General features: G+C 44.4%; 1 protein-coding gene and 1 long non-coding RNA gene across 3 annotated transcripts in view; one reads left to right on the top strand and one right to left on the bottom strand.

Annotated features, from left to right (window-relative positions):
• Positions 1 to 11,828, bottom strand: part of foxp4 (forkhead box P4) — a 438,498-nt gene extending 426,670 nt beyond the window's left edge. The window contains exon 1 of one of the 2 annotated variants that reach the window (XM_078546502.1): positions 11,269 to 11,828. The gene's annotated coding sequence lies outside the window, so the exon portion shown is untranslated. The remainder of the gene's footprint in view (positions 1 to 11,268) is intronic. The other variant, XM_078546501.1, reaches the window with a different exon arrangement.
• LOC144683460 (uncharacterized) overlaps positions 1 to 18,205 on the top strand; it is a 97,688-nt gene that overhangs the window by 62,472 nt on the left and 17,011 nt on the right. The gene's annotated exons all lie outside the window — the stretch shown is intronic.

The following is an 18,205-nucleotide window of genomic DNA, read 5'->3' on the forward strand; positions in this document are numbered from 1 at the left end:
TTTATTGAGGTATTCCTTAAATGCACTGAGTTATAGAGAACGGGCAGTCTAGATTCACCAGGATGATGTCAGGGATGGGAAACTCTAGTTACAATGAGAGATTGAGATAATGAGGCTGAGATGGATAAGAAATGATTTAAGTGTAGTTTTTTTTTAAATTATGAAGGGTTTTGATAAGAGTAAATAGAGAAACAAAGTGTTTCATATTTTTGGGGAGCAGTGACAAGGGTCAATCACAGAGTATGAGCAGAGAGGAGACATTTTATTACACAGAGGCTTGTTGGAACATGGAATGCTATGTCCCAGAGAGTGTTGTACAACCCCGGCAGAAAAAGGAGTCAAATATCAGGCTAAGCAAAGAATCTGGGCAGTGGGATTAGTTTTAGATTAATTTAAGAAAGAGCCAGCACAGTCCCAATGGGCCAAATGGCCCACTTTTGCACTGTAAACTTTTATAATTTTTGATCTGTAAAACTGAAGGATGTAGATTCTGAATGTCTGCCCAGTGATGTCAAAGTGTAAACATATCAGACATAATAAATTATTGTTCCCAGACGCTATTTAAAATCTTAAAGATTTAAAGGCTTTTGAATCACTCTACATTACTCCCAATCTGTCCTGCTCACCCTTTAGAGCATTGATGTGTGCAAGGTGAACAGACCTCTGGGTGTTCTGCCATTCTCTAACATCTGTTCCAACTTCCCAGTCTTGTGTGGGCCTACACAGTGATATTCGACCATGAGGGGCTTTTTATCTGAGCCCAATCCTATCCTGATCGGACCTGGGATTTTTAGATAGCAGTGAGGACCCTGGCTGAATCTTTCCCCCCTCTATATCTAACCCGTGTCCTCACCCACCCAGTTCAATCCAGGGGTTGTTTAGAGTGAAAGAACTTGCATTTATATAGCACCTTTCATAACCTCAAAATGTTTTACAGACAATTAAGTTCTTTTGAGGGGTAGTCACTGCTGCGATATAGGAAATGTGGTAGCCAATTGGTGCACAGCAAGCTGCCGCAAATAGCAATGTGATGATAATCAGATATTCTGTTTTGGTGAAGTTGGGTGAGGGAAAAATATTGGTCAGGACACTAGGGAGAATTCATCTGCTCTATTTGGAAATAGTAGTGCCCTGGGGTCTTTTAAATCTATCGAAGACGGCAGACTAAAGCCTCCATTTGCTGCTTCATTTGAAAGTGGCACCGCTGACATTGCTGCACTCCCTCCGTATTGGCACTGAAATCAATTCTGTGCTCGGGTCTCAAGGAGCCCACAAGCTTCTGACTTAGAAGGGAGAGTGCTACCCATTGAACTAAGGCTCCTCAACATTTGGCTAGTTGTAGCGTCCCAGTCAGCACAGCCCTCTCTGGTCTGTGTGACTCTGTCCCACAGCACGCGCTGCATTTACACATTCAGTCTTCAGGAGAAACTTCAATCTCCTAATTTATTCACTGGTGTCTTTAGCAAACCGGGTAATGCTCTTTCGGGCGGGGGGAAGGGTTGACTTCGTGTTAAAAATTCCATCTGATGACCAGCTTCAAACCCATTACTTATAAATTTCAAATTAACCCAGAATCCTGCCCTCCACAAACCTGGGCTTGGGACAGGGGGAACAGAATAGCAGAGAAATCAAGGTAATAAAAAGCTAATTCATTAATAAGATGCAAATGCGGTAATAGGATGCAACCAAAATGCAACTTTTAAAATAAAATGACACCAAAAATAAGTAATTTACAAAAAACGAAACATATTATTATTTGTCAAAATGTCCCTTCGTAATATGATCTTGCAAAGTCTTTAGAAGATAAAACGCGAGGTGAAAATGATCTAGCATTTCCTTTTGACGAACTGATTTGAACGGTTTAATTTTTTAAAGTACTTTATAAAATATCCAGTTAAGATGGTGATACTTTAAGCAAATGTAATTACAGTGTTTCGTGTCCCCCCTCCCTTTAATAATGTCAGGGGACTATAATCCCTTCGTCAAGTCAACACAATAAAGAGTTTCTGTGCTGCACATAAGCATTGTTTAAAAAGGACCTGTCAACCCTCGACTGGGAGCCGCGCTCCGTCTGAATGCAATTAGCGATTTTTTTATATGAAAAAACTCTATTCAAAAGACATGCCAAATGAGAACAAGCCGTATCAGCCCAGCAATAAAGGAATTAAAAAAAAACACAGCCAGTGTTTCTGAGCAAGTAATTATAGTGTTAGTACACTGCATTGAGAGTACAAGACTGCAATTTACTCCAGGTTTCAATAGGCAGTTTAGAGACTGAGGTTTTATTCGACTCCCAGTGGCTGAGGCGATCAGGAAAAAGATCCCTAAAGCCCTGACTGAAGCACACTGTACGGTAACGGTTTGTGCAGTCCCTCCACCCCCACCAAACCCCACTCGCCCTTTTTCACATCAGCAATAGGACTGGAGGGTGAGAATTCCTGAAACAAACAGGGAAGAGTTTGAGACAAGACGGGGCACTGAATCTGTGGAAAGTGGGGGACATTCTCAGTGTATCTGATAGGCCAACATACCCAATATTGTTTCTAAAATCTTTCTGTTCTTGCTTCAAAATTGAATTATAAAAATACACTTAAAATCCCGCGCACTTTCCCTGGCTAGAAGGGTGTTGACGATGAAGTGAATGTTTCGGGGAAAAGGGCCTGCATTAATTCCATCCTTAATAAAAAGGTTTAGCCCCTGAGCGCCCCATATAACCCGTTCAAACTCCTCTCTCTCTCTCTCTCTCTCGGGCTGTTCAATTTAACCATTGTTGTGACGACTTCCCGCTCTCTTTCTGGACCGAAAGGGCATTGCTGCCGAGAGGCAGGAACCCTCTCCCACCCCCTTACCCCCGGCCACACAAGCAGCAGCAAACTGACCCCCGACTCGTCAATCGTTTGCTTTTCCTCCTGTGCTACAATTGAGGCGAATCTGTTTCCCACCGTCTCACCCAAGAATCCCATGTGAATCCATGTTCGGACCCAACGGTGAGTAGTAAAATAGAACAGCACGGATGCTGGAGATCAGGAATAAAGACAGTAAGTGCTGGAAAAACTCAGCAGGTCAGACAGCATCTGTGGAGAGAGAGAGAGACAGAGTCAATGTTTCAGGTCAATGTTCTAATGTGAGCTCATCTCGACCTGAAACAATTAAATCTGTTTCTCTCTCTCTCCACAGATGCTGTCTGACCCGCTGAGTTTTTCCAGCACTTTCTGCAGGATTGTGCTTTTACAAGAGTGCAAATGCTGTCTGACCCCCTCACCCCCCCCGGGGGGACCAGCGGCAGAGCCCAGTCTGAGTCGCTCTCCTTCACAACAGGAATTCCTCACTTTCGGAGGCTCCCTGTGTCTGTGTAGGTTTGAGTGAAGATAGTAGTAAACTAGAAGGTGGAAGGGATATTAAAGGGGGTTCAGGATGTAATGAGCCTAAAAGGGCGACGAGGGGGTGGGGGGAAGCGGCTGCCGTCTTCTAAAGGGAGATTAATTGTTATTTTTCATGTTCTCTACTTTGGCATTATTGCTGCTCTGTCTATGGTTTAGTGACAGGGGCAGAGCTGTAACTGCAATGCTGGAGACCGGAAATTTCATTGGGCAGACCCCAGTGATACAGCTGCCTGCATTAAACTCAGCGACAACAATTCCTAAAGAATGATAGAACCGAACCCCCAGCTCACACTCCAATGATTCAATCGCAACTTTTAAGAAATAGTCCAACTAGATCACAAGCAGTGATGGCCGGACTGGTGTCGCTCCTTCATCATGAATAGCTAATCCATGTGCTAACATCCAGAATGGCTCGGATTATGGAGAGGAGCGGGGTCAATGCGCCTCGCTCTGTCTCCAGCCAGGAAAATGGACTGGAGTCGGCAGAATGTAGAAGTGTCCATGTAAAGAGCTGGGAGAGTCAGGAAAGGACTGGCACTGTTGTGGATCACTGAGTTGCATCATTTCAGAATATTATTAACTAAACTGTGCTCTGTGGATAAAATCGTGCCCGAGCCTTGTCTGGAAGGGGTTAAAGAGCCTGATTCTCACACCAGCTACACATCAAAGATCTGATTCACATTCCCAGCCCGAGTGTCATGGGTGTGATTGGAGATTACTGGTGCCTAAATTAAGAGCTGCAATTTGTACTCAGTCCTCAAAGGGTTAAGGCTTGATTTGCTGTACCTCTGACCATTTCTTATTCATTTGTGAATAAATCTCTCGTTCTCTTAAACCTTACCCAATTATTTCCTCTATATTTTCATCTCTCTCTCCCCACCCCCCTCTCGCAGCGAGCAGGTATCCTGCCCCTGGTACACTGGTGCTCTGGAGGAGCTGCCTTGACTGCAGCCCAATGTGATACACTCGCTCTCCAGGCTCAGGGTTTCCTGAGCGCTCCGGTATGTCGTGTCCATCATTTTAATGTCACGGCTCTATCTGCCCCGTCCCTTGCTGACAGGCGGGCAAATATCATGGGCGCCTGGACAACGCTGGGGAAGGTTCGTGTCTCTGTCCCTCTCTTCATTAGTGAAACTCTGCCAGAGCTTTATTCAATTGTTTCGGAGGTTTGTTGAGCTGATGTAGAGGCGCCACAAATGTCCTGAGCAGTCTTGGGGGGAAAATAAATTCAGGCAGGACCCAGCTTTAGAGTAGGAAGCGGGATGTTGCCCATGGACCAATATGATGCCAGGGTTCACTGTTTAGGTTCACACATGAAAACATTGATGTTGGGACAAAAACTGGCAGCCTTGAAACCAGCAAGAGACAAACGAGTAAACTTCTAACTGCACGGGAATAAACTGGCGGATCGCATGCCCGTTCTAAAAACCGCCCGATTTTCATCGCGCCAAATTCACTGGAGTGAAAATCAGGTGGGTTCGATAAAGGCTGCACGATCCACTCTCTCACCACCAGCAGGGAGTGAAAAAAAAACACTCAAACTTATCCGAGGTGAAGCAGAAAAATGGAGGGGAGAGACTAGGCTTCATTAGACCGAATTCACATTGAAAACTGCTGTTTCCTCAGGACAGCTGACTTCTCTCAATGACCTTTCTACTCCTAGACACACAATAAGATGCTACATCTCGCTGGGATTCGACATCTCGCTGTTTTGTTTTTTTTTATGAATCGGGTTACATCATGAGACAAACGTTAATTAATCAATTTCCATCGCAAGAAAGCCAACTAGCAAGGAAGTGGCAGTGAATTTTGGTGCTGTCTTTACCGTGTAGAAGTGGCTCATGCAGAGACACAGGCACATTCAAAGAGTTGTGGAATGGGAGGAAATTCAGGGACGATCCCGGAGTTTGGAAAAGGAAATTCTACTCGGGGCAGGAAAGGATCTGGGGAAAGTGGGAAAATATCTCCAAGGGTTTACAGCAAGCGTGTGACCAACGAGAGCTGATTCATGGTCAGTCGAACGCTTAGCAAAGTTTCACCTGCTTAGGTGCATCTCCCAGTCAGTGTTTGGATGATAACTGTCTCTTGTCTCGTTTCTCCATGTGGATCCTGCAATTCGCTGACTATCGGCCAGCGCGCCCCTCATCATTCATTCAAAGTCCGTAAACACAGGGACAAATTGTTCACCCCTCCATAACTACCCAAGATAATCAACATTTGAGACTTTAACCCAGTTTTCAATTATTCCAATTATTTCATTAGTTGTTGCACAAGACATTCTTTTTAAAAGCACATTTTGGACCATGGCTTTATTTAATAAATTTAATCGCCAGCACTATTGAGAGAAACGTGTAGTGGGAAGGAAATTATTCGAGTCACAAGTACCAATTATTTTACACATTCTAGGACAATGTTCATTTTGTTTTTTTCTATTTATGACATTTTATCTAATATTTAAAAAATGGAAATTTGAAGCAATTTTTGCTCTGCTAAAATATGTGAAAATCCAGCCCGTAATGTTGGTTTATAAAGAGAGTTAGACAGTTACACAGGAGCAAGTGTCTAGCTGCGCGCAGTGTGTAACCACCTCGGAGCTTCTGAATATTTCTGACAAAGGGTTATTCCATAGTTATTTTTTATTAGTTTTGAAAATGATGTTCAATTTAAAAATCTGAAAAAAAAATAATGCCAGTATTCTTACAGAAGGGGCTCAGTGAATGATAATTGAAAAAGTTTAAGATGTTGTTGTGACTTGCTGGGAGATTTGGGCTGAGGTGATCTGAATTGTATCCATTCGATGTCAAGTTGTCAAAGCCCGCTGAACCAGTGGCCGACACAGGACTCGAGCCTGCTTTCAACAAGCCTTGTTCAGATGCCAACAGCTCAGCTCTCTGCTCCCACGGCTAGCTGCAATGATTTGGAGGGTGTGGAGAAAAGAGGTGGTGGTGGGGGGGGGGAGGTTTAAAACAGCTTGTAGAAAGCTCAAAATTAAACTGTTGCAAGGTGACAGCGAGGCAAAATGAAAAACGCAAAAAGAAAATAAATGGCAATGATTCACACATGGGAGTGAATGATCAGGCTGCAGGGTAAGTGGGCGGCTAGCAAGTTTTACTCCCCATCGGAAAGATTTCTAACCCAGAATAAAACAACAATAGGGTTAAAGGAACCTTAAGAAGCGAAACATCTTGCTCCTCTGAAAGAATGTAAGAATCTAATAAAAAAGGCCAGTCTTCTTAGTGCACAATTTCCACTAAATTTAAAATGTCTCCAGATTTGACTGAATACTCCTGCCTGTATTTAATCTAAAGGCAGGTGTATACACCATAGGTGACCCACAGCTGACTGTTCATTCCTCCCTTTCTCTGTCTCTCCATCTCTTTCTGCATTCCTTATTCCCTCTCTCTCTCTCTGTCACTCTGCCCAAGTTATATTTCACACGCTGCCCATCGGTCTCTCTCTCCTCCTATTTTTCTAACTCTCCCACACGAAGCCTCACTCGCTGTTTCTTTGATTGTTCCATTGTCTTTCTCTCTCTCTCTCTCCCAATCTTTTCCTCTTATATAACAGTTTCTCCTTCATCTTTTCCTCTCCCTCCTGCCCTTCTCCGTTCACCACATCTTTGGAACCTTGCTGCCCTGACTATCTCCTTCCACAACGAAATGTTAGATTTGAATAAAATGAAATTGAAGGAAGCTGCAGTTGCTGACATGTGAAAGATCATTGAATCACTACCTACATCCGAAGTTTCCGATGTCGCTAATTTATTCACTGACTTATGTCCACTCTTTGATCCGATGGTCGGGGTGAGTGGGGGTGGTGGTAGTGGGGGCAGGGGGGGTGATGCACTGCCCACAGCCTGCCGACTCTTTCTGGAAATCAAACATTCAACACGCTTGCCCATGGTTCTAGTGAGTGGTGTTCACAGCTCTGATCTCAAACTACCCACTTCCCCCTCTGATTTTGGTTTCACGAATTAGACATTAAGAGCTCGCTCCCACTTCCAAACTGCTTTACAGAGAGAGGAAAAGATTTGCGGGGAGGGGGTGCAGACATTATAATTGTGTTGTTCTGAATTGGGGGGGGGAGGGGGAGGTGCAGACATTATAATGTGGGGTTTGTGTCCTGAATTAAACGACATTCCCCTGCAGAGTCAGTTGAGGTTTTAAGAAAGGAACAAGGAAACAATTTAACCTGTTTCTAAACACGCAGAAAAAAAAAATCCCGGGTCAAAATAGTATTGATTTAAATGAATTTCTATTTTTAAAAAAAAGTGCAACTCCCGACGGATTTGGCAAATCTGCCTATCCAAATTATTCCTGACCCAAATTATTTCTGACCCACTTTGTAACGGGATGTTACAGCAAAGCCCCGTTCTGTGGGATACCTTCGGTTAGATCTTTTTGCAATGAGTCAAGAATCCATTTGCCCTTTCAGCGAGGTTAAGCACTGGATCTGAATTTCAGGATCTTGTTATGATCCTTTGATTGTGTCCTGAGAAAATCGTCTGCGATAGAAGCAACGTGCAGGTGAAAGACTCCTGTTCAACTCCAGGACAGAACTCGACCCAAAGATGTCCTGGTAATCAGTTAGAGAGGGGATTCCCACACTGAGAACATGGAATTTAATAAATAAATGAAATTGAGGGCGGGTCAGCACCCAAAGGGTCTGCCAGCAAATAAACAAACTATATTGGTGAAATGTAGCTGCTGAGAATTCTGGATTGTCACGGCTCCGGATTAATCTCGTTATTAATGATATTCAGTCCGTGCTCCACTTTAAATAAATGCCTTTGAATAATAATAACATCCTCCATTTATTAGGCGCATTGACGTTTTAAAACTCAAATATATATATATAGTGCTCGATCTTTTTAAAACACAATTTAAAAAAGATACTTTCAAATAGGATCAAATTAGAGTTGAGTGTGAATACTGAAATATTCACAAACAGAATGCGTGCTCACACGTGAAGCGTTTGGGATCAGCCGTGATTTACATCATGGTAAATGCCAGCGCCGGTCACAGATTTCATTCACATGGGGTCTCGGGACATTCCGAGTTTAACCCTTTCCCCAATCTCACTTCAGCGCCGCGGGCAATCAACGTGTTTCTCTTGTTGCTGCCTTCAGAACAGTAACTGGAGGTTGACTCGAAGCAGCACTCCCATCAATCTATCCAATAAAAGGTTACTTAACTGCACATTTCTATCTATATAAACAAATGGACTGATATTCGGCCCAGAGTAAGGTTATAGCCCCTACATTTTTCCCCCCGAGGGTAAAAGGTCAGTTTCTCCCAAGAATTTCTCGCAATTTAGGAAGCGATGGATCCCCACCTGACACTTAAACCTTTTTTGTTCAGATTATTGCAGGACTGGCTGGATCACAGCAAGTGCTGGGAAATTACTCGCTGGAAATTTACCGTGATCATTTTTAGACAGTTTGCACATCGATAAAACTTGGGCTTGGAGAGTTGAGCTGGCGGTAAGTACAAAAAGCAGAAAGACAGGAGGTTGAAGGCGGCCGCTTCTGGTATTTCAGAGAGACAGAGAGAGAGAGAGAGAGCGGAGGGCAACATTCAGACACAGCTTTCTTGTTTCTCAGTGTCTCTAAGTTTCCTCTCACACACAGGGGCTGGGGGGAGAAAGAGAGAGAGGGGGGTGGGGGGTCTAACTTGCGAAATCCTGACAATTATTACCAGGAGCTTTGTGATAGTCAGACTCAGTTTGGGAGAAGTTGCTGGGAGTTTATAATCCCCGAAATCCTCTCCTTTCCGATTGTTCCTCATTCACACTATCCTCCAGGAAATTCTACAACCAGACACTCCCCAGGAAAAATTCCACCCTTCAACCCCTCCAGCGGCAATCGCCAAAATTCCCTCAACTGAGGTATCGCAAATAGTTATTTCAAAATCACTTTGAATTCGACTTCTCATAATTATAAGGAAACCACGCGCGCAATTGGTGAGCGATTTTTAAAAAAAATATATAATACACATTAAACACAGGGAGGGGAGGTGGAACTCGATCCGGGCTCTCTCGATCCAATCGAGAAATGTCGATTTTTTGGGGGGGGGGGGGGAAAAAAACCACACAAAAAGACAGAATGATTCCGAGTTGAAACTTCAGAAACTTAAAAGCGCCAAAGTTTGTCCCAGTTTCGGCTGCAGCGCCAGGGGATTGTGCGGAAAGTTCGGCACTTCTTCATTTTCCTGTTCCTTAAAAAACACCCGATGACTGGGATCTATTAGAGCGACACAGAGGCAAATTAGCCTCTGTTTAAATCTCTGTAATTATCCCCTCCAATCGTTTAAAAACTAGTTAAAGAGTTATCACAGTAAATCCGGTCACAGCAAGAACGGAAATGCAGAAGCCGGCACCGGGAGGGAGAGAGAATTCTCGGGCTGGCAATGAGAGAATTGATTCTTTTTCACCGAAGGGGGAAAAAAAGAGAGGGGTGGGTGGGTGGTGGGTGGATGTTGGGGTGGGGGGTGGGGGAAACGAACTGATTGTGGATTTTATTGAAGAAAGTTTCCCGGGATGGCGCACATCAGCCGATTTAACGGCGGAAAGCGGGGGCTTGTTGGGATCTACCCCCCTCTCCCCCCTCGGGGGGGGGTAATAAGGAGGGTCTTGTCTGGAGAGTGTCCCCCTGTCTCCCCGGCTGCTGCAGGAGTTGGGAACGCGCCCAGAGTTTCCCTCTAAACCGTAGCTCCTCTCAATCTACAAACTTGGGAAAGAAGGAGGGGGGGGGGGGACTAAATTCGGACTAAAACATTAAACTCAAAAACTTAAACTCAAAAAAGCAAAACGGCGAAAAGTCCCCACCCCCCAACTCCCCCCACCTCTCGCCGGCTAACAAACTGCGGCCGCCTCAGCCCAACTAAAATCGATAATTTACTGTCTCCGCAGAACTACCACATGTCAAGTGAGTTGGAGATGAATTGACAATGGCAATTCCTTCCAGACTGACCCCAAACCTCACTCCCCTCCCTCCCCCACCCCCCCTCAAAAAAAAAGAGTGCCAGAGATTCCTCGCCCACATTGGAGAATCTCTCGCCACAGACCCTGTTCTGACCATGACTTGATATTTCAGTCTGATCTTCACCCCCAGCAGTCCCAGCCAGTGTGGAGGTTTGCCCGAGCTGGGAGCAGCACATGCTGTCTCACTCAGCCAGTCCCCAAAATGCAGACCCGGCACCACAAGCTCCCCCACAGTGTGATCGGCTCAGCGGGCTTTCAGGCCAGAGAATATTGGGGAAACGACCAATTATTAGAAAACAAGCAAACAAGTCAAACTGCAACCGCGGCTCAACACCCCCACCCCCCTCAAAAAAAAAACAGAATTCGCAACCGTGTCCAAAAGCTGCAAAATGAAAACCCGAAGCAAATCCCCAAACAGAACTAGACCCGAATCAGAATGAATCCCATCCCCCTAAATATCTCCCAAACACAATCGGGACTTTCAACTCTTCCCCCAACCACCCTCCTCTCCCCTCCCCCGCACTCAATTTCCCATTTTAAACCTAATTCTACCACCGCCCCCCACCCCCACCATCCCCCCCCCCCCCTCCCCAAAAAAAAACCTATCAAACTTCAGCAGACTTGGGAGATGGTCTGTAACCTCCGACTCAAACCCAACAATCGACACAATTCGGAAACTTGTGGAAATGAAAGCATTTTTTTTTACCTGTCCCCACATCATTAAACAGTAACTTTTTGAAGACGAACGAAATCCCTCTTCGAAAAATTCAATCCACAAAACTTTTAAGTTGCGAAAACTTTAAAAAGTCTCTCTCACCCCCCGCTCCAACCCTCCCCACCCCCCCCACACCCACACCCAGCAATGAAACTTATCGCAAGTGGGTTTTGTGAAGAAGTCACTAACCTGTGTGAAAAGCTGCGGGTTCGGCTCTCTCTCTCTCTCCTTCTCAATGACCCAGAATCATGAGGACTCCAGAACTCAATGGGAAAATGTTGAGGGATGGAAAGATTCACTCTTTCTCGAATAGCCTGCAGCAGCTTCTGTGCCGAAGTCCCTCTCTCTCTCTCTCTCTGTCTGTCTCTCTCTCTCTCTCTCTCTCACACACACACACACACTCTCTGTTTGTGCTGGGGTGTGTGTGTGATGCAATTTTCTTCCTATATTATATATTTTCTTTCCACTATTTGCAGCATGCTCCTGGGACGATTGGATTGCATTGTTTTTTTTTAAAAAGAGATCTGTTCTCCCTCTCTCTCTCTCTCTGCCTTGCTCTCTCTCTCAGTCCCTCCTCCTGTTATTCACCACGCTCCTTTAATTACTGACACAGAGAGCTCCACGGTTCTGTATGACATCCCATCGCATCTACACAGACACACACTCTCATACAGACTCTCACACACACTCACCGTGAGGAGCAGCCTTAATCTCAGGGCTCGGGTCTTACACACAAACAACGTGAGGGTGAGGAGAATGTTCGCCAACAGCCGTAATCCATCTAAAGCAGGTGCTGCTCAGTTTTACTCGTCAGCTCCCTGACAGCATCAGCTGGGATTCTGACCATCTCCCTGATAAAGTGACATTACCACCAACACACTAACTCACCACGGAGGGTTGGGAGGGGGGGGTGGGGGGGTGGGTGAGGGGTTTCGGAGGAGTGCTGCAGATAATCAGATTTTAACCCGATAATAGAAAGGCTGACCCGCTTAAACCAAAGTTTTTCTAAGTTTATATAAAAGACGTGTGGATATTTTAAACATTGTCAGTGCATTCTGGCTGCTGTGGTTTTTGTTAGACCTCTGGTCCCTCACCACTTGAACATGCTTCCTGCTTGGTGCCGGTGGTCAGTTAGAGAACCTACAATGGCAAAACCAGGTCATGATCCCACTAACAGTATCAGAGAATCCTATCACAATTACATAGAATCTACCTCACAGAAACAGGCCATTCGGCCCAACTGTTCCGTACTGGTGTTGACGCTCCACAAGAACCTCCCCCCACATCCCCTCTTCATCTCACCCTATCAGCAGATCCTTCTATTCCTGTCTCCCTCATGTGTTTTTTTCCATCTCTCCCCTAAATGTATTTATACTGTTCACCTCAACCACTCCCTGTGGGAGCAAGTTCTACATTCTCGTCATTCTCTTGAGTAAAGACATTTCTCTGGAATTCCCTATTGGATTTATTATGACTATCTTATATTTATGACCCCTAGTTCTGGTGAATGGAAGCATCTTCTCCACATCTACCCTGTCCAATCCCTTCATACTCTTGAAGACCCTCGATCAGGTCACTCCTCGGCTTCCTCTTTTCTAGAGAGAAGAATTCCAGCCTGTGCAGACTTTCCTGACAGTTCAACCTCCCAATTCTTCTATCAACCCTTGTCAATCTTTTTTACACCTTTTCCAGTGCCACTATCTCCTTTTCAGAATATGGGGACCAGAACTGTTCACAATGCTCTAAGTGTGGTCAAACCAACATCCCATACAATTTAGCATGACTTCTGAGAAATGAATCTCGATTATTTGTTTGTTTTTTTTTATCAGCTTGTTATTTTGCATCACTACATTTAATAATTTATGTATCTGTGTCCCCAGATTCCTTTGCTCCTTTACCCCACTTAGACTCAAATGTTCTAGAGAATGTGTAGCCTCACTATTCATCCTGTAAAAATGTACCATGTTATGCTTTGTACACTTTGCTATAATAGTAACTTGTATTTATCCAGCACCTTTAACTTTCACAAGGCACATCACCGGAGCATTATAAATCAAAATACAACACTGAGCCACTTACGATGATATTAGGACAGATGACCAAAAGTTTGGTCAAAGAGGTAGATATTAAAAAATGTCTTAAAGGAGGAGAGAGAGGTGGTGAGGCAGTGAGGTTTAGGGAAGGAATTTCAGAGCTTAGGGCCCAGGCAGCTGAAGGTACGGTACAGTGATAAAAATCGGGGATGCTCAAGGGGCCAGAATTAGAGGAGCGCAGAGATTGGAGAGTTGTGGGGCTGAAGGAGATTACAGAGATAGAGAGGGGATAGGGCCATGGAGGCATGGAGGAGAATTTGAATAAAAGGCATTGCTTAACTGGGAGCTAATGTAGGTCACTGAGCACGGGTATGATGGATGAACAGGACTTTGTGTGAGTAAGGACACAGGCAGTGGAATTTTAGTTAATGTCAAGTTTATGGAGTGTAGAACATGGCAGGCTAGCTAGGACATGTGCTGGAATAGTCTAGCCTACAAGTAACAAAGGCAGAAATTAGGGTTTGAGCAGTGGAGGGACGGAGACAGCGGCAAAGTTTGGCGATGGTATAGGGATGTAAATAATCAGTTTTAGTGATGGCGTAATATATGGTCTGAAGCTCATCTTGGTTACATGGGACAGCAAGGCTGTGAACAGTCTCAGAGAGTTGCCAGGAAGAGGGATAGAGCCTCCCACTGGAGAATGGAGCTTGTGGTGGGGGGAAGGGGGCGCGGGTGGTTAAAAGACTTTGTCTTTGGTCTCCTTAATATTTAATTGGAGGAATTTTCTGCTCATCCAATGCCAGATTGTCAGACAAGCAGCCACACAATTCAGAGACATTGGAGAGATTGATAGAGATGGTGGTGAGGTAAAGTTGGGTGATGTCAATGTACACATAGAAACTGAATGTTGTGTTTTCAGATGATGTCCCCAAAGGCCATCATATAGATGAGAAATGGGAGGGTGCCAAGGATAGGCCCTTGACAGAAGTTGGGTGATCAGTAATTTAGTGGGGATTGGGTCAAAATTCAGTCAATCAGGAGTAGGTGTCCTGATGGATTCTTGATCTTCATTTTCCCAGCTCAAAATGTCTTTGGCTTTTGTAGTGTCTGAATCCTGCTCCCAGTGCTGATGGACTAACTCCAGGGATTAATCCAGAAATTTGGTGGCTCTGTAAAGTTCAGTGCAGAACTGGGCAGTGCCTTTAACCACAACAGAAAAAGAGATAAGCATCCACACATACGGCACATTGAATTAGTTGTGTCTTTTAAGAAAAAACTTGCATTTACATAGCACTTTTTATGACCACCAGATGTCTCAAAGTGCTTTACAGCCAATTAAGTACTTTTGAAGTGCATTTACTGCTCATGGCACACAGCAAGCTCCCACAAATAGCAAGGTGATAATGACCAGATAAACTGTTTTTGGGATGTTGATTGATGGATAAATATTGGCCAGGGCACCAGGAGAATAACTGCTCTACTTTCCTTCAAAAGAGTGCCATCGGAACCTTTACATCTGCTCAAGCAGGCAGATGGGGCCTCAGTTTAACACTTCATCCAAAAAAAAAGCCCCTCCAACACTACAGTGCTCCCTCAGTACTGCACTGGGGTGTCAGCCTTTATTTGTGTGCTCAAGCCCTAGGGTGAGACTTGAACCCAAAACCTTGTGACCCAGAGGCAAGAGTGCAACCAACCCCAACAGCTCATTCACAACTGTAAAGGACAAAATATCAACCTAGGGGTGGCACAGGGGCAGCTGACTAACGAGGGTGCTTTACGCATTAGACAGTATCTGGAACTTAGTGCTTCTGACCAGGCACATTTATGTATGGGTGTGGAACCCAATGCAATATTTAAAAAAAAACATATTTCAATTGCAAGCACATTTTTTTTATTCATTCATGGAATGTGGGCATCGTTGACTAGGCCAGCATATATTTGCCCATCCCTAATTGCCCTTGTTCAGAGGGCATTTTAAGAGTCAACCATTTTACTGAGGGCCTGGAGTCATGTGTAAGGACAGCAGATTTCCTTCCCTAAAGGACATTAGTGAACCAGATAGGTTTTTATGACAATCAGACTTTTAATTCCAGATTTTAAATTGAATTCAAATTTCACCATGTGTCATGGTGGGATGCAAACAAGGGTTCACAGAGCATTCTGATGAAGAGTCATACGGACTCGAAATGTTAACTGTAATTCTCTCCGCAGATGCTGTCAGACCTGCTATTTTTCCAGCTATTTTTGTTTTTGGTCCACAGAGCATTACCCTGGATTTCTGGAATATCAGTCCAGCAACAATATCACTATACCACCACCTCCCCAGACAGATACAATGCAGATTAGATATCGTACAGAGTAAAAGTACTGCTACACTGTTCCCATCAACACTTCCAGGACAGGTAAAGCATGGGGTTAGATACAGAGTAAAACTCCCTCTACGCTGTCCCCATTAAACACTCCCAGGACAGGGACTGCACAGGGTTTAGATACAGAGTAAAGCTCCATCTACACCATCTTGTCAATATATCTGAGCCTTGGTCTCAGGACAGTGATGCTTATTGGTGCCGTTTCCTATAACAACCATTCTGATTGCCTCTCTGAGTGAGAGTGCAATTAATGAAAAACTGGTGTCCCATGTCCACTTCTAACAGAATTGAAACCAATGAAATTCATTTCATACAGGAGCTTCATTGCTTGTTGACAGCCACTTCTGGATGATCAGAAATTTCCTCTAATTAAACACTGGGAATGCCGAAGCCATTGTTGTTTCCCAACATGAATTACATTCCCTCATTAGAGACTGCATTCGCCTCCCTGGCCAGTGTTACGGGCTGAATCAAACTGTTCACATTCTGAGTGTCTGACTCACCATCACAAAGAATATCCACTTTCACCTCCATAATATTGTCCAACTTCATTCGTCCCTCAGTTCATCTATTGCTAAAACCCTCATTCATGTCTTTGTTATCATTAGAGTTGACTTTGCATCCTTTCCCAGTTAAGCAATGTCTCAATTTAAAAGTTCTCAACTTCATTTTCAAACCCGTCCATGACCTCAATCTTCCCTTTCTCTGTAGCCCCTTCCAGCTCTACAACCCTTTGAGATCTCTGTGCACCTCTAATTCTGCCCTCTTATCCATTCCCCACTTTCATTACTCCACCATTGCTGACTGTGCCATCAGTTGTCTAGGCTCTAATTCACTTGCTAAACCTCTATGCTTCTCTACATCTCCTTCCTCCTTTAAACTGATAGTGACACTCTCTGATATATCTTCCACCCCTGTCTGATGTAACATTCCTTTCACCTTAACATGCTAACACCAACTGAAGTGATTGCATTTGACCCTGTATTTACAATTTAAGTTCACACTTTCGAAAGTGTCACTGAGCGTGTGTGGGGTGGGGGTGATTTATTGCTTCAACATCTGGTGCAAAGTTGTAAACAGGCTTTTATAGCAAATTGGAAGCACGGACTGACTCCCAGTTCCCTGTTACCCCATGAAACACACTCTTAGTTCGCTGTTACTCTGTCTAACACACTCCTAGCTCACTGTTACTCTGTCTAACAAGCTCCTAGCTCGCTTTTCCCCGTCTAATATATTCCCAGCTTTCTGTTACTCTGCCTAACATACTTCCACCTCTCTGTTACTCAGTGTGACACACTCCTAGCTTGCTGTTACTCTGTCTAACATACTCCCAACTCCCTGTTACTCAGTGTAACAGACTCCTGTTAACATAAACATTTTCTGCTTGCAGGAGGGTCAGTGACCAGAGGACTCAGATTTAAGATAATTGACACGAGAACCAGGATAAAATGAGGAATTTGTTCTTTACACAGTGAGTTGCTGTGACCTGGAACGTGCTGCCTCAAAGGGCGGTGGAAGCAGATTCAATTGTAACTTTCAAAAGGGAATTGGATAAATATTTGAAGGGGAAAATTTTGCAAGGCTATGGGGAAACAGAAAGCGGAGTGGGACTAATTAGATATCGCTTTGAAAAAGGCAGCACAGTTATGATTGTCTGAAAGACCTCCTTCTGTAGGATTCAGATGCTTGTATAATAATTAAGTGATTAATTCAGGATTTGGCAGATGTGAGTGAGTTGCACCCACTCATCTCAATCTGTTACTCTCCTTAAACAGAATTGAAGTTTGCAACGATTGCATATTTCTAAAATTATTTTACCACAAAAATATTAACAGATGTTGAAATTTACCATAAGCCACTAAACAGAATCAAACCGCACTTGCTGCTTAAATACTGATATACATCAGCTTAAATATTGGTACCTCATGATGAGGATCATTGTGCAGCCATGCGTAAAATAGACAACACCGATCCGAATCCTGGAATGTTTTATAATTAAGCAGTTTAGGGTTGGTGTTACTGAATGGCCCGTGTCACGAAATGGGGAGAAATATTGATAAGGAACAATTTCTAGTCAGCTGATCAGAGCCATATGAAGGAAAGTGGTAGCTTATATATTTTTATGATTCATTTATGAGATGTGGGCTTCGCTGGCTGGGCCAGCATTTGCTGCCTATCCCTAGTTGCCCTTGAGAAGGTGGTGGTGAGCTGCCTTCTTGAACCGCTGCAGTCCATGTGGTGTAGGTACACCTACAGTGCTGTTAGGGAGGGAGTTCCAGGATTTTGACCCAGTGACAGTGAAGGAACAGCGATATATTTCCAAATCAGGATGGAGAGTGGCTTAGAGGGGAACTTCCAGGTGGCGGTGTTCCCATCTATCTGCTGCCCTTGTCCTTCTAGGTGGCAGAGCTTGTATGTTTGGAAGGTGCTCTCTAAGGAGCCTTGGTGAATTCCTGCACTGCATCTTGTAGATGGTACACGCGCTGCTACTGTGCGTCGGTGATGGAGGGAGTGAATGTTTGTGGATGTGGTGCCAACCAAGTGGACTGCTTTGTCCTGGACAGTGTCTAGCTTCTTCTCTTGTGGGAGCTGCACTCATCCAGGCAAGTAGGGAGTATTCCATCACACTCCTGAGTTGTGCCTTGTAGACGCTGGGCAGGCTTTGGGGAGTCAGGAGGTGAATTACTCGCTACAGGATTCCTAGCCTCTGACCATACTTGGAGA

Source organism: Cetorhinus maximus, chromosome 8, assembly GCF_964194155.1.
Source record: "Cetorhinus maximus chromosome 8, sCetMax3.hap1.1, whole genome shotgun sequence".
In the NCBI taxonomy this organism is placed as follows: Eukaryota; Metazoa; Chordata; class Chondrichthyes; order Lamniformes; family Cetorhinidae; genus Cetorhinus; species Cetorhinus maximus.